Source organism: Corapipo altera, unplaced genomic scaffold, assembly GCF_003945725.1.
Source record: "Corapipo altera isolate COAL_440 unplaced genomic scaffold, ASM394572v1 0, whole genome shotgun sequence".
Taxonomy (NCBI): Eukaryota; Metazoa; Chordata; class Aves; order Passeriformes; family Pipridae; genus Corapipo; species Corapipo altera.
Window position 1 is genome coordinate 49,034,396 of NW_020884872.1, and position 17,565 is coordinate 49,051,960.

The window sequence follows — 17,565 nt, forward strand, 5'->3', positions numbered from 1 at the left end:
TTAATGCTAATGTTTCTGAAAAAAGGCCAAAAACTGAAATATTTCTTTATCTACGAGTAATGCTTTTAAACTCTCTTATTTGAAAATAAGTAAGTCAAAAATCCCTCAGTTTCCTTATGATGGTAGTCACCAAATCATTCGAGTATTTTATTAAAATATACATCAATAAGAATGTTAAAAATCAGAAGTGACATTATTTTGGAAGGTGAATTGCTAATAAAGTAACACAGATTTTCATCCTGTGTGAAACAGCTGGACCATGACGAGATCACATTAGCACTAATTAAAATGATATTTTTTTGTGCAGTTTTTGTTAATCCAGCTTCATTGGACTCAAAAGGATTTCTGAAATCTGTAATAAAAGCTATTATGTAATCTTACTCTGGTTCTTTTGCATCAGGTTACTCTGTGAAATTTCCCTATAATAAACAATATTTTCTTAAAACTCTCACTCAGTAAAATCAATATTAACTTTTTACTATTATAGCTGCTTTTTCCCAATATATGATTCTCATTTAATTAAAAAAAATTAAAGCTTTAATTTATTTTTGCTTGATGAACAAGAAAAATATCATATTAAAGGCAACATTTTGCCATGTTTCTCCTTCTCCCTCACTTTCCCAGGTCCCTGTTGTTCCCAATGTATAATTTGCAAAACATATTGCTTCAATACTTACAATGAGAGAGGCGGCCCAGCTGTGGGAGGGAAAGGACAGCAGTCTCCAATATTACCATAATAATCTGCCTAAGGTCCCATGAGCCCTCTGGAGTATACAATTCTCTATACTGCAGGCCCCAGCTGGAGAATGTTCTCTTGACATGTATGCCAACCTTTGCCTGCAGGCAAAATAAAAAAAGGCAGAGAAGTAATCATGAAAATAAAAAATCTTGTCAACTGTGGTAGGATGCAGTTACCATGTTTTTTTGCTCACGTACGCAGTCATTGTGCTAACAAAATGATAGGAGACTTTAAAAGACTGCAGCTGGTAACGTGTTTTGCTGGAAAGGGTAGAACATCATATGCCACGCTAATTCTACAATTCCAAATTTGGGGGAAAAAAATGAGCAGTGATATTGTATTACTGTCAATATGCATGACAGCTTTATTTACCTCCTCTTCTGATGACTGCTCATTACAGGATTTAAGCAGGAAAGTGAAACCCTGACAGTGTTGAGCTAATTGCAAAGGGCCAGATTGTGATCTCATTGTTTTCTGTTGGATGGTTGGGGTTTTTTCCACGGAGATGAGGGCTCTCAGGCAAATAGTCCTTCTGGCTCAGTGGGACTAATTGGGAAGTAAATGCATCTGTGAAAGCTATGCAATTGGCTCAGCAAACTTTCTAAGAAAATAAAAGTGTGACTTTAAATCAAATAATGAAGTAAACGGAAAAGGAAGTCGGAAGAAAAATGTATAAGACTAAAGACTTAATATATGCTTTTGCCCTTCAGTTTCAAAATTAGTTTGAACCTAAAACCCAAGGCCTTTCTTCTGATTTCATTCAAACAAAAGAGGTACACCAGCATCACAGAGCTCAAAACAAGTCCCACATTGTTATAGATTTCTAAAAAAATAAAAGCAGTCTTCTCTAAAGAAAGAAAAATGTATGTGCACTAGTCATGGGTCAGAGGTTGCATTTTCAACACAGAGTTGACAAAATAGGACAAAAGGCTACTTATCATTTTAATCCTAATTAACACCATAACAAGATTTCCTTTTCTTGTTTTTTTTTTTTCCGACTAGTGGACATATTCCCTTTCAAATGCATGGTATTTCATCTCACAATAATCTCATGGATTTCACAGATGTGCTCAAGCCGCCTATAAAAAACAAGGCAGATCTCATCATGAGAGTCTAATATAGACCTCTCAGCCAGGATGACGATGTCAAAGAATTTTTCTTTAAGGGACTAAGAGTCAGTTCCAAATCAAGTGTTCTTGTCCTTATGGGGGACTTCAACTTGTCAGAAATTAACTGGGAGCATCACACAGCTGGTGCAACTTGGGCCAGAAGATTCCTAAAAGTCCTGGATGAAAACATTATGGAATAGGTCCGAAAGGAGCCAACTCAGAAAGATGCCCTTCTTGATGTGCTGCTTGTCAACAGAGTGGATCTCATGAGTGAATTTGAGATTGGTGGCCATCTTGGTCACAGGGAACACAAACTGATCAAGTTTAAAATCTCTGTTGACAGGAGGAAAAGTGCCAGGAAAACCTCAACTCTGGACATGAGGAAACCAGACTTCAGGCTGCTCAGGAAATTAGTAAGCAAGGTCCCTTGGAAAAATGTTTTAGTGGGTGCTGGTCACTTTTTAAATATCACCTCCTAAGGGCACAGGAGAAGGTCATTCCCAAATGTCAGAAGTCAAGCAGGCGAAACAGAAGGCCAGCTTGGCTGAACAGGGATCTTCTCTTGGAAATAAGGCATAAAAGGAAAGCATATGCCCAGTGGAATGCTCACTACAATAGGGGAGTTGAAGCTGCCAGAAATGTCAGAGACAATAAAAAGAGGTTTTTTCAAACATATTAGTGGCAATAGGCAGTACAGAAATATCATTGGCCCTTTACAGGATGAGGATGGTCACCTCACAAACAGGGACAGAGACAAGGCAGAGGTGTTTAACACTTTCTTTGCCTGTGTCTTCAACACGGATGACAGACCAAGGGGGTCTCAGTGCCCTGAGGTGGAGGACCATGACTGCAAGAATGATCACCTCCCAGTCGACCCTGAAATTGTGTGGGATTTGCCGCTCCAGCTGGATGCCTACAACCTTATAAGCCTGATGAGATTCATTCAAGAATCCTCAAAGAGCTGGCTGATGTCATTGCAAAACCTCTCTCGATTTTTGAGTGGTCTTGGGAATGCAGAGAGGTTCCAGTTGACTGGAAGCTGACAAACATTGTCTTAATTTTCAAGAAGGGCAAGAATGAGGACCTGGAAACTACAGGCCTGTCAGTCTCACTTCAATGCCTGGTAAAGTTATAGAAATTATTCTAGGAAGTATTGAAATACACATAAAAGACAATGCAGTAATTGGTCACAGCCAGCACAGCTTCATGAGAGGAAAATCCTGCTTCTCAAATCTGATTTCCTTCTGTGAAAAGGTAACCCACCTAGTTGATCAAGGGAAGCCAGCTGATGTAATTTTTTGGATTTCAGTAAAGCTTTTGATACTGTCTCTTATCATGTCCTTCTGGACAAAATGTCCATCATAGCTGGATAAACACATCATGTGGTGGGTGAAAAATTGGCTCATGGGTCAAGAACAGACTTCAACATCTTCATAAATTACTTGTATGCAGGACTGGAAGGGACACTAAGCAAGATTGCAGATGACACAAAACTGGAAGGAGTTGCAGAGAGACCTCAACAAATTAGAGGACTGGGCAATCACCAACTATATGAAGTTAACAAGGGGAAGTGCCGAATTCTGCACCTGGGATGGGGCAGCCCTGGATGTTCATACCGACTGGGGAATAAGATGCTGGAAAGCAATGCCATGGAAAGGGACCTGAGATCCTGGTTGATGGCAAGTTGAATCTGAGCCAGCACTGCCCTGGCAGCCAGGAGGGCCAACCCTGTCCTGGCAAAGCATCACCAGACAGTCGAGGGTGGGGATTGTCCCACTCTGCTCTGCACTGGGGAGGCCTCACCTTGAATATTGTGTGCAGTTTTGGGCACCATAACATAGGAAAGATATTAAGCTACTAGAGAACATCCAAAGGAGGGCAGCAAAGATGGTGAAGGGCCTTGAGGGGAAGCTGTATGAGGAGTGGCTGAGGTCACTTGGTGTGTTCAGCCTGGAGAAGAGGAGACTGAGAGGAGACCTCATTGCAGTTACAACTTCCTCTTGAGCAGAGGAAGAGAGGTGGGCACTGATCTTTTCTCTGCGGTGGCCAGTGACAAAACCCAAGGGAAAGGCCTGAAGTTGTGTCAGGGGAGTTTTAGGTCAGATATTAGAAAGCAGTTCTTCACCCAGAGGGTGTTTGGGCACTAGAACAGGCTCCTCAGGGAAGTGGTCACAGCACTAGGCCTGACAGAGTTCAAGAAGCATTTGGACTATACTTTTGGGCACATGGTGTGACTCTTGGGGATGTCTTGTGCAGGGCTAAGGTTTAGACTCAATGATTCTTGTGCATCCCCTCCAGCTTAGCATATTCTGTGATCCTGTGAAGTAAAAAGAACACGCTTAGCTCAATTACTTCTCTTGAAGGTTATGTGCAGTAACAAGCTAGAGTCTGATTCATTGTCTGAAAGTGGAAGCCATTAATGAGACCAGGTGGACTCAGGATAGACCCTCTCTGTCTGTCACATGAAAGAGATCATTCTTCAAGTCTGTCAGCCAAGTGGACCTTAACTGAAAACACTGAAGAGTTTAAAATGAGAAGGAAATGAAAACAAAATAAAATATATATTGAAACTACCTGGGCCAAGATCAAACAGTGTAGAGAATATTCTATGTGAGTGTAAGAGAAAGAAGGAATCACAGCCAAAGCCCATTTAAATAGACTTGAACGATGTCACCTCACAAAACCACTGGAACTGAAGAACATGACACTCCAGAAAAGGGGCTTTCAGAGTCCAAGGCACTCACCAGCAGCTTAGGATCTAGGTTTCTAAACTGTCTCTCTGTGTGTTACCATCTGTAATGGGACATCACAGTAAAATTGAAGTAAAAATAAATCCCACTTTTTACCACAGAATGAGCTGGAAGCCTGGTTACCATCACTGTGGCTGTGTCAAATATATAACCTTGCTAGTGGATTCATTTATGTATTCATCTAAGTTCTTAGAAGAATGAATATCATTTTTGAGAAGTTTTCCTTCTCTGTTTTCTGTCTTGTGTTAACTATTAAGACAGGTCATGTTAACTATTTACTACTCAAAGGCACAGCTCCATCAGTAACTCAAATATCCCCTGGTGCACTCCCTTGCACTGTGGTCAACGTGAAGCACACAACCCAGACGACAATGTTTAAACCCAAACCCTACTATTCACTGCATTAGGCTGGCCTCCTTATCCAAGCTGCCCGCTGAGGATCGGCAGTGCCCCAGGAAGAGTACTGGGTCCATACTCAGTATGGGCCAAAACCATGAGCAGAAAGATTTCCAATGTTATTTACCAATACAGATGTAGTATGAACACATTTTGCTCATACTTGAAATAAATTTAATGTATTTTTTCAGTTTAATAAGATCACCACAAATACATAAAAACTGTTATTCTCCCACAAAGCTATTGTAAAAAGTTTCAAAAAGTATTCTATAACTGGGTTACAGATCTCTGTGAAACATTCTTGCTTTATTTGCTGATTCAATACCCTAAAAACAAATAAAGTTTGATATGATATGTCATTGTGACATAAAAAAAAATGAAAATGAGTTTTCACAAAATGTAACATGAGTATATGCTGGATTTAAAAAATGTGATCGGTTTACGTCTGAAACAACTTTATGACCCCAGCCCAAAAAGAACATATAATTTGGATTTACATATATTTGCATTTTCCTTCAACTGGATGTACTCATTGATATTAGGCATGGCAGTAAGCGTTTTGGTTGATAAGCAATATAAGCAGGACAGGAGGTCAGAGGCAATAGCAACAAAAAACTACTGTCTAGCGGAAAATGTATCTTAACCAGTTTAGCCCACCCATAACCTCCAAATGGCACAATTACATAATTCCATGGTTTTGTCTTGATGATAGGAATACAAGTGCGTTTTTTGCAAATTACTTTTCACTTGCTTCCTTCATCCAGTGTGATGTTAGAGACTGATCTAAACCATTTACCTCAGGCACCTATTTTTGCATGGGATGAAATATGAAAGTTCTTGTCTCTTGTGAAGATCCAATTATTGAGAGACGCCTCTGCCTGAAACAAGGTGCAAACATACCATATGCTAAAGTCAATAGTATGGATTTTATTCAACAATGAATTTGAGGTAGACAGATAGAAAGAAATAGAATAGAGAGGAGAGAGAGAGCAAGAAAGAGAGAGAGAGAGAATGAGAGTGACAGAGGCAGATTAAGCAGAAGATAGTCACCACCCATGGATCCAGTGGCATCCTATTAGTCCTTCTTCACCCTGGGTTTCTCGGCGGTGGGGGTCCCAAAGTCATTCAAAACTTTTCATTATATTTTTGCAAGCAAAGGAATTAATGCTTGTTGGCTACACAGTTCTCTTATGCTCTTGGTCAAATGATTGCCTTCCCTCTAACGTTAATTATTCCGTATGCTCAGTCTTTCAATTTTTTTGAGTCAGTGGGTTTCTTGGGTCAATGGGTTGTGGATGGTGGTTGCAATCTCCCCCTGCCAGAACTACCTTTTACCCACCTGGAGCCGATTTCAGTGCAGTTGCTGAGTTGGCTTTTCTTGTGGCCCATAAATTCTTCACTCTTTGTGTCCATTGTGTGACACATTCTTCTCCCTCAATTATGTTAAGCTTCCCTTAGGTCTGAGATAACACTCAGACAATAGTATGACCTTTATCTTATCTTTGGTGGCTTAACTTGCAGTCCAAGTTCCAGGTATCCAGGAGGCATACTCAGGGAGGGTGAGTGGCGTCCGTGGTCACAGGTACCATCTTTCCCAGAACTTGGGGTGATCTTTGCTTGACTGGTGATATGTGTACAAGCAGTAGCTTCTTTACACAGTTTGCCACAGTGGGAATCTTTGTTTGGATGAGTTAACCAGGATGTGCTAACCAGATCTCTCCTCCACCATGCCTGCAGTTAGTGCCATCTTTTCACTCCATTCTGTGCTTATCTCCAGGCAAAGTCCTTCTGTGGTCCTAACAGTGTTTGACACAGGCAACTGTGCTCTCTAAGTCCTTACATGTGTCTGCAGAGAAGGTCTAGTCAGCTAGCTGAATTGACAGCCAAAGTTAGGTAAAACGAATGTCCTCTTTCTGTTACCTCAAGTTGATTTGGAAAATCCCTCTAGGCATGAGATGTGCCAAAGTGTCTTTAAAAATCCAACTCCAAATCTCTGCAAAATCCCAACCACCTGTGTAATGAGCTCAGTTTGCAAGTACTTTTCTGTGCTTTCCAAAGTCCCTTGGCTCACTTCAGCAGAAAATAGTTTTGATCAAGCCAAACAGTTCAAAATGCAGATGCTGCTGAGAAGCTGGTTCACTCTTGCAGGAGGAGGTCAGGAATTGGCACAGTACTGCAGGACTCTGACAAAAAAAAAAAAGCAAAGCAAAAACATGTGCACATGCAGCCAAGAGTTACCCAACATGAAGAGGACATACCACTCAAGCCTCCCACACACATGAGATTGGGTACACCACAGCAGCTACCACAGACCTGACACTGAAGAACTTCATGGTGAGTGTCATAGAATCATAGAATGCCCTGGTTTGGAAGGGACCTTAAAGATTATCTAGTTCCAATCCCCGTGACATGGGCAGGGACATCTTCAACTAGACCAGGTTGCTCAGAGTTCCATCCAGCCTGCCCCTGAACACCTACATAGATAGGGCATCCACAGCTTCTTTGGAAAACCTGCTCCAATGCCTCCCCACTCTCACAGCAATGATTTTTTTCCCCAATATCTAATCTAAACATACTCTCTTTCAGCTTGAAGCCATTCTCCCTTCTCCTGTGCTCTTATAAGAAGTCCTTCCCCATATTTCTTGTAGACTCCCTTTAGGTACTGGAAGCTCGCAATTAGGTCACCCCAAAGCCTTATCTTCTCCAGGCTGAACAAGTCCAATTCTCTTACCCTTTTCATACAGGGGAGTTTCTCCATTCCTCTAATCATCTTGCTGACCCACCTCTGGACTCACTCCAACTGTCCAATGCCTTTCCTTTGTTGGGGACCCCAGAGCTGAATGCAGTGCTCCAGGTGGGGTCTCACCAGAGCAGAGTAGAGGGAAAGAATCCCCTCCCTTGCCCTGCTGACCACGCTGCTTTTGGTGCAGCCCAGGAAATGGTTGACTTTCTGGGCTGCAAGCGTACATTGCCAGATCATGTCCAGACTCTCATCCACCACCATCCCCAAATCCTTCTCAGCAGGACTGCTCTCCATCTGTTCATCCCCCAGCCTGTATTGATACCAGGGGTTGCCTGATCCAGGTGCAGCATCTTGCACTTGATCTTATTAAACCTCATGAAGTTCTCATGGGCCCACTTCTCAAACTTGTCCAGGTGTCAGCCTAAGGAAAGGAGACCTGAACATCCAGCCAAACAGAAAGACAAAAAGAAAACAAGCATTTCTGAAAGTAGAAATAAGTATTTCTACCCTGCATTGAGTGAGAAAGAATCTGGGATCTGTTACTTTTCCCACTGCAATGGACCTTCAACACCTAAGCTCAGCCATGTAACATAGTTGTTCAACAAATCTAGTTGCTACTCTGGGGATATCTATCTTCCCACTTTTCCTCACAAAAAAAATAGTAGACAACTACATATTCATTCCTGAAAATATAAAAGCTGTATTCCCCACATTATTTTGGATATAGCTTGGGACCAATCACTTGGTTCTTGGCAGGTTAAAAAGAAAAACAAAAACAAAATAAAATTAATATCTTCAATATTTTCACTGTCAAACATTCCTCTGTCATCTCACAAAAATTTGAATAAATCTGAAAATGCTCCAGATCTCTGTTATGATGCTTATCACAGATCCTGGGAATTGCTAACCTATCTAGGGAATATTTGCTGAACACAATAACCCATTCAGAGACATGACTGGGAAAACAGGATTTGGGATTTGCTACGGAGGAACCACCAAAAATATTTCCCTGTGATACCAGAGATTTTCAAATAAATGAAAAAGAGGAGAGAAGGTCTTATATAATTGTTGAGCAACATCTGAAATGCTGAATAGACCATTAACTGCATGGATCCGTTTTCATGGTATGTTGCATTTCTGTCGAGGGTATGAGATAAAGAGAGAGGGAGGGAAGAATGAAAACTGACAGAGCTACAGTTCACTAAAAGTCTTTTCCAAAGCTCAGCGGAATAACTGGATTTTAATGAGTTTTGATTCAGTCCTGACAAGTTTATTTCTGTATGTGAACAAGAGTTTTGGAAGTAAACAGTATCATCTATAATGCCATGAGGAAATGTCTACAGACGGTCAATCTAGATGTTTCTAGGAGCATTATGAAGCATGATAAGCAATAGAATGGGCTTCCTAAATTAATAAATGGGCTTAAAAATAAGTTAATTATTTTAAAGTTAGAAAGTTAGTGATAGGACTTTAAAAGAACTCCACACACTAAGAGAAAAATAAGTATAAATTTCCAGGAAAAGCTGAGATAAGAGAGACACTCCAAAGACTTAGAGATTTTTGTTTGGAAAAGAGAGAACTCAGACAATCTAAGAAAATAGGATTATGATGTAATAACTAGGTGAAAAGAAAGCTGTGTCATGTCTCAGAGTCTTTTCTGTTTCTGAATTTTCTAATATCAGTAAATTTTATTCTCTCCTTCTCTAGATTTCCTAGTGCTGTCACAATGCTGTGTTCTGTTCACCTCCAGTTCAAGAATGAGATCATGATTCTGTGATGGAGCTGGTTACAAAAGGAAAACTGACTGTGATAATTCAAATTAATGTCCTTGTATCTTTTCTTCAGGGCTCCTCTCTTGCGGCAGCCTCATGTCTTGCAGAATATACCACCTAAGGAGTCTTTCTGCTGTGCCTTTTGCAATCGGACTTGTCTATCTCATATTGGCCTTGTTAGCCACCAGCGTGCTTGTAACAAATGTGGATAGAGCCTTTCCCAAACCTTCGTTGGCAAAGCCTAGCTATGATGATGAATTCAAATTAATGTACAGGCATCATATTCCTTGGCAAGCTGTTAACACAAATGCAGGTGTTTTCAGATGCTCAGTTCTCCTTTTGGCTTCCAGACTCTTCCCTTCTCTGATTCCCCAGCTTCCAATGAAAATGAAAGGGACAGTGGCAGAATAGGTGATTTTGCTCCTTAGTTGTTTTCTTTGTCATCCACTTACAAACTTAAAAGTACATCTAGTCACTGTTTGTTTTGCTGTCATAACTCAACCTTCCATCAGATACAAAAACCTCACTTTCAAATACACCAGAAGATTACCTCCGTTTCAGAAAGCTCTCGGGGCAAGTCTAATTTACCTCTGTAGAGGGCAAGGAGAAGCTAGTGACAGAAACATCATTCACTGGAGGGGCCAAAACTAATAACATTCCACAGGAATAAAAATATAAGTCTGTCCAAACAGGAAACATAAGAATTCAACTCATACAACCATAATTCAAAAATGAGAAAAAATATCAGATTTGAAGGGGAACAGTGTGGGGGCAACTTACTTACTTGTCTGAGAGATACAACTTAAACAGTTGGGCACACCCTACCAAGCCTTGAACACTTCCAGGGATGGGGCATGCAAAACTTCTCAGGCAACCTGTTCCAGTGCCTCACTACACTCTGAGTAAAGAATTTATTTGTAACATCTAATCTAAATTAGTTTAAAAATGTTCCCCCTTGTCTTATCACTATTTGCCCATGTAAAAACTTACTCTCTCTTTTTTCTTATAAGCCCCCTTTAAGTACTGGGTCACAATCAGGACTCCCCAGACCTTCTCTTCTCCAGGCTGAACAAACCCATCTCTCTCAGCCTGTCTTTGTAGGAGAGGTGTTTCATCTCTCTGATTATCACTGCAGCCCTCCTCTGGATCCACGCCAACAGGCCCACTTCTTTCAGGAGAACACTATTTGAGCTCCTGATCCCTTAACCAGCCATCCCAAGGCCATGAGGCCTCTCTTGATTGCCCTTGGGCTTCTTATTGCAATTTCATCACTGCCTACCTGAAAAAGCAATAGTAGATTACCATCTGAGGATTATAGCAGGGTGGGAAGCTTTCTCTTCACATCTTTAACTCAGGCCCCAGGGAGGCAGCAGACTTCCCTGAGAAGTGGGTCTGGTCTGCATATTAGGCCTACTGTTCTCTTCAGAAGGGAGTCTCCCATGACAATGACACATCTTTTTTCCTTATGGAAGCAGTTTTGATGCAAGCATAGGCTGACTTAACCCCATCAAGGCCTCCAAGCTAGATGAACTAACATCATCATTGTTTGGCTCCACTTGCAGACCCTCATACCTATTATGGAAGGGCATGTGGGAAAGTGCAGTAGGTAATCACAGAGGTGAGAGAGTGTCAAACTTTATGTGCAGCAGTTACTGTCATCTAGGAAGCCAAGAATCATGTCATATCCTTCCTACACGTACACTTCTTGTTCGGAAAGGAAGTTTCTGGACCAGACATATTGAGTGAGGGAAACACCACTGCAACTCTTCCTTCTCTCTTTACCCGTCCTCCCATTCTTATTGAACAGCTCGTCCTCTTTTCTGTTGGCCTGAGAACAATCATCAGCTTTTTCAGTATTTTCCTTGGACAGATATCTGGGAGTTGGTAAGTAAAGATTTTGTTGTCAATGTTTGACATAAATATATGGACTCTAATAGCCATTGAAAATGGTTATTTTTTTATACAGTATCCATATGTTCATAGTCTTTATTGAATAGAAAGGATTATGGGGGATCTGTTTTTCTTAAAGACTTGTTTGGGGGCAAAAAAAACCCAACCAAAACCTAAAAAAACTCCAAAAATCTACTTTTCTAATGGATTTGTATTCCACTCATTTTCTTTAGAGTATTATAGAATCACAGAATGGTTTGAGTTGGAAGGGACCTTAAAGACTATCTACTAGACTTTTTTACTGACACGGTGTAATTGCCTACTGAGTACTTTTAGGGTTTTGCCTGCTCTAGATTAAAATGGAACTTAGTAGTTAGGCTTCTTTCTGGAACTTTTCCACAGCCCAAAAGATCTCAGTCAGTGTTATCTGATATTGGATCTCAATTTTCCCCCCCCCTCGCCACTGTACCTAGTTACCTTCAGCTGCATTTTTCTCTAAAAAATTCAGATATCTTGAGGTATCCTGAGGTTGGGACCCAGTAAGAAATCAGCTTAATTACTCTTCACATTTCATTTCATATTGATGAACAAGAGGAGTTTATATCCCCTATGTGACACATATTGCAGTATTAACTTGCACAACCGTGCAAGTTGAGGATATTTGCCTTTAAAAAATTTTCACCAAAAGTGGACTTCTACCCACAGCTGCAAATGTCCATCAGTCAAGGATGCAAAATTCATCTTAAAGCGGTAACTTTTTTTGTGCATAAAAATGTTAGGGTTTTTAAGCACCGTTTTCCAACCTGCTCATGCTAGAAATGGGAGTTCTAAAAGAAGGGAAACCTTGACTTTTCAAGGGAACATTCATACATTTCTCACCCTGCAGTGTGATGAGATAACATATTTTAAAATCATGTAGTGATATGTATTCACAGAAGAAGACATATCCAAAGTGACTTCGCAAGGAGAGAAGTTTCAAACACATAAATAATGTTGCTTAAAACACTCTAAAAGAGTGAATTCCCTTAAAATACCTTGACTTAAACTCTTACTCAGTGTCAGTGCTTGACATAGTCCAAACCTGTCACTGTCAATCATTTTCAGATGACCTGTATAGCTTATTTTGAGGTTTTGCTACCTGCTGACTCTGCACCTATACTAAACACAGGTTGATAAAACTCCCCAATGTATCATCCTGCAGTTTGCATAGATAAGGACTGACAGAAGAACTTCCTTCAGGACAGTTGTAGTTGTTGTCTTCCTCACCCGGGGCACATTTGCTCACAATCAACAGCTTTTCACTCTCTAATGACACAACATCATTTCAGTTCTTCACTCCAGTTAAAGAAAATGGAACATCAGCAATGAAGGGGTAGTTTAACACTTGAGCATTGATCTCTAAAAGAGATCCACAGAAGCACAAAAATGTTCCAAACATGATAACCAGCATCAGTTCCTACTTACATACTGACTGGATCATTTCTCCAGAGAAGGTTATTTGTTTTCTTTTCACAGAATATCACCTTCTTAATGAACACCTGAGTGCCACATGATACTGCCCCTAAGAAAAAAATTCTACTCTCAGCAATATCCCATGGATTTCAGGTTTTTGTTCATACTTTCTAAAGTCTCAATAAAAACACTTCAAATAATATGTTCCAGACACCTGGGCCCTTACTGAGCAAAACACTATTTTTCTGGATTAAGGTCACTGTAAAAACAAATTAATGGGTCTTTCTTGACTGAAGTTCTACAGAAATAGTATAATCACATCTTTATTCTTCAGACTAGGCATTTTCTGGCCCCATATTACCCATTATAAGTTTGGCCTACTGATAGGGGAAAATTTTGGTATTTGATTTATTTGCAAATTATTTCCCTGTTAAAATGATAATGAAAAATATCCTCTTATTACAAAGGTAGATACATGTTGGAAAATATGACTATGTGAAATGTGAGCAGTGATAAACTTGAAAAGTGGTCTCACAACATGACTATTAATATACGGTACCTTGGCAGCATAAGTGGTCATTTAATGAAGTCCATTGTAGGTTGTGCATGTAACTTATGCTTTAACTTTTGTAAACAGTACCTAGTTGCTATGGCTTGAGGCTCAGTGTAAGTCATTAAACAAATACATTCAACAATTTGTACAAAAGCAAGAAGCAGGAAATATCCATTTCCATATTTAAATCTGCCTCTATGTACATCACTATTTTATTAACTTGCCAATAGATGCACTCTATCTGCATACTGTATTGACAACAGTTGGCTTTTTTTTAGCCTATACTTCTACAATTTTGTATGGAACTGTAGAAGAATAAGTTATAGTGATGGTTTGCAACCTTATTTTAAGTAATCAAGTCAAGAGAGGTTCATGACCAGATTAATAAAATAGTTACTCTAGAACAAAATGAACTATGGCTGCAAATCACCATCAAACCAGGAATTACAGAGCAAGCACATACAATCTTTTCCAAGCTTGCATCAGGCCTCTTTCAGAAATTGAAAGAGACAGTCATACAAAGGCTCAAGCACAGGCTTTAAACTTAATGTGAGTAATCACATTAGTATCAGTGGAACTTCTCTTGTGCTTAAACACATGTGTAAGTCTTTGTAGAACTGGTATCTAAATTCATATGGTTAGACTTTTATGGAATACAGAAACTGCAGAGTGCATAACTCTAAGAAAAAATGTACTTTTATCACTGATTTTACCCAAACAGTTAAGAGTTCTAATAAAAGACACACAGAATAATATTCTTATCCCTTATTCTCTGTAGCATCAGTCAATGAGAATAAAAGACTATAGCCTATCCATATTTAATTATAAAGAAGGTTTCTCTCTGATTAATTGAATCATTAAACATGCACAGATAGATTTCATGATATTAAATATTAGTTACCTTCCAGTATATTAAGAAGTAAAAATCAGAGTGGATTAAATGGGAAGAATTATTCTTATTCTGTGTCTTGCAGTGCATACCACCCCTCACTTGTTTCCCAGGAAACGAAAAGGAAGCACAGACATTCCACACAGAACAAAAAAATGTGCATAGGCTGCAGAACAACTGGCAAAAAATCTTGTTCTCTCTTTAATTTATTTATGGTTTTAGCTATTGTACTGTTTATTCTAGCCTTTACAAAAGAACAATTCCAGCACTACTCATAATCCGGTACTGGCAGTTGGTGTCTCTATTAAAAATACAATAAAAACACTACTTTAGGCATTAGGAGATATGGAAAAACATACCGAACCAAAGTATCTGCAGCATATGTTCATAATAATGAAGGGTTTATTAAAACATTTTTATTTGAGAACCCATGTTTTAAGTGGAAAATAACTGCATTAGCAAATGCTATGCCTCAGTTCACAGGTTTCATGTATATATATATATATATATATATATATATATAAAAATATATATACAGATATACACAATTTACATCCAGAGAATTCATTTCTGTCCCATAACTTCATTAAAAGAGAGTATAAAGGAGAAGATTAAAAAAAAAAAAAAGAGGGAAATTAAGTGTCACTCTAAGAAATGACAAGACTGAGAGAATAGTTTGGAGCAGAGGCTTTAAGCTGCCCTGCTGTGCCTTTCACAGCTGCCTACACTTCATGTCATTAATAACCAGTAAATAAGATCTGCAGGTGGGCATATAGGGCACCCTGAGCCAAGAAGCTGTAGCTAGGGCTTCTGTCTCTAAGATGGGTGGCCAGGCTCATTTGCACAAGGCTGCTTATGTTTCCATACAGAAGTGTAACCCTACTTAGCATAGCTTCAGGGAAGCTGCTACAATACAGAGAATGCTAATTACTGTAACCAACTGGCAATGATGCATCCAAAATTAAATGGCCTGTGACTGAGCAGATGAACAATTTTTATAGCCCTAAATTCAGGGAACGTGGATATTCTGTCAAATTAACAGACAGTCTATTTGGTCTTAATAGGTAAATTGAAGTCTTTTAAAAGACATTTAGATGTGCTATTAAGTTATCAGTTATTAAGTACAGTTCTCCTTCCAGCCTAAAGGTGTACAATCTGAATCTAAAATACCTGTAGCCTATTACAGTTTAAAAAAAAAATAAGAAACAAAATAAAACTCAACCAACCAAGAAAAAAAATAAACCTACAACTTTTTATAGCACTTATAAGCTTCATTTTTAGATGAAACTGCATCATTGCCTCTGCTTGTTCTCTTGGTTCATGTTCGTCTCTTTGTACTCACACAAAATGCCCTCAGAAGTGAGTAGAAGCTTTGAGCAGAGGGATCTTCAGGCACAGACACCGCAGGCTGCCTCCTCAGTCTTCGATTCCAGTGAAATTTGGGATTTTTCAGGAGAACATTATAAGATCAAAGATCTTACTTGACTTTCTACAATGAACCTTAACACGTAAATCAAAACCAAGGCCAGATATAAACAGTCCTTGATTTTTCCTGTTTGCACATAGTGAATTAATTACCCATGTATTTCAGCACAGATAATATAGCAGTCCAGCTTTCACACAAGCATTATCAACAAATTTATGTATTCATCAACTAATGTCATTATCCTCTTTAAAGTTACCAAAACTCTTTCTCTGAATAATAGAAAATACTCAATAAAATTTAAAAAAAAAATTATTAATAAACTATATAGAAAAAAGTTCCAAAAGACAAATTTTATTGCCAGAGTGCAATCTTTTTCAGAGGATGTTTTGTAACAAGCAAGACTCACAAGAAAATCTTTGGTGCAGTATATCTGGAAAAATGGTTCACTTATAGATTTGCCAGTAAGCAAGAATCGTGTTGCTTTCAGGAAAACAGAATTGTAAGCAAGTTTGCTTTAGTGTCCCCCCAGAAAATAAACAGCTGGATCTAAAAGCCACTGTACTTGGGATATGATTACAGAAATGTCACTGAAATCAAGATGTTTAGTTACTGGTCAGACTTCCCTTTTTTTATCAATCATATTGAATTGAAACACAGATGTTTCTTCACCCAGCTTTCTAATAAAAACTGTGGGATCCACCTCATCAGCCTTAAGACACATGTATAGTGTCTGGCCAATTCATCCTAGCGTCCCTTTACAGGCACTGGATTAAAACTAGGCAGTTGTAGAATACAATTCCTCAAATGTATTTAGACTATTTATCTCAAGATATGATGCATCATATCCTAGAAAGTTCTGTTTCTCTGCAGTGACTCCCAGATGTGGTTGGTGAGATCTGCTCATATGTAGATACCTACTTCTTTTTGTTGGATGAAGAGGAATCTAAAAAATAATTCTCTACTCATTTTTCAGACACCCAAGATGGAAGTTGTGTACTCTGCATGCCCTTCAAAGGGCTTTTTATGGGTTCCTTGAAGAGAGCATGCAAACTGGGAGAGCCCCCTTTCATGGCCACCGGGACCCCTTCTCCTTCACCCCCGTGGGCACAGAGGGGTGGGGGGAGCTGCAGAGATGAGCTTGCCAAGGAGCAAAGCTGGCAAGAACAGCTGCAGTCACCATTCAAGCTAGAATTGATGGATATTGATAACATCATCACAGTAGCTCTGCAGTTTCCTCATTGGCTTCTCCCTCTGCTTATTGGTTGTTCATTCCAATTACTTCTCTCTTTGCTCCTCTGTTTCTCCATTTCCCTCCCAACATAACCTCCCTGGATAGACTTAAAAAACTATAACACAAAGCTTATAAAACTCCAGCAGTTTCTGGATATATGTTACATCCTCCCCTTCCTTCCTCTCTTGTCAATTTAAGGTCTGTACAGCAGTCTGTTTCTTAACTGTGTTTTTCCTGAAACTAGCCTCAAAGGCTAAGTCTACATTTACCTGAACTGCAGTGTCCCAGGAGCACTCTGAAGTCTCTGAAGTCATATCTGACAAGCTGTCATCAACTATCAAAAATGGAGTGAGAGGTTTCTGTTTTAATCCAGTAACATTACCATGATAGACAACAAGAAAAATTACTTGAATATTGAATATCTTTGTACAGTCTTGTAACGAAGAGATGGAGAAACTGGGAGTATAGACTTCAGAGGTAACTCAAAAAGGAAAGACCTGTGACTGATTTGGATCTACAGTATCTTACATATCTTGCTGGCAAATGCCTGATCCTGCAAGGAGCCATATACAATGTCCTGGTTGCCACTGCACTCCAGAGGTCTCTGATTTTGAG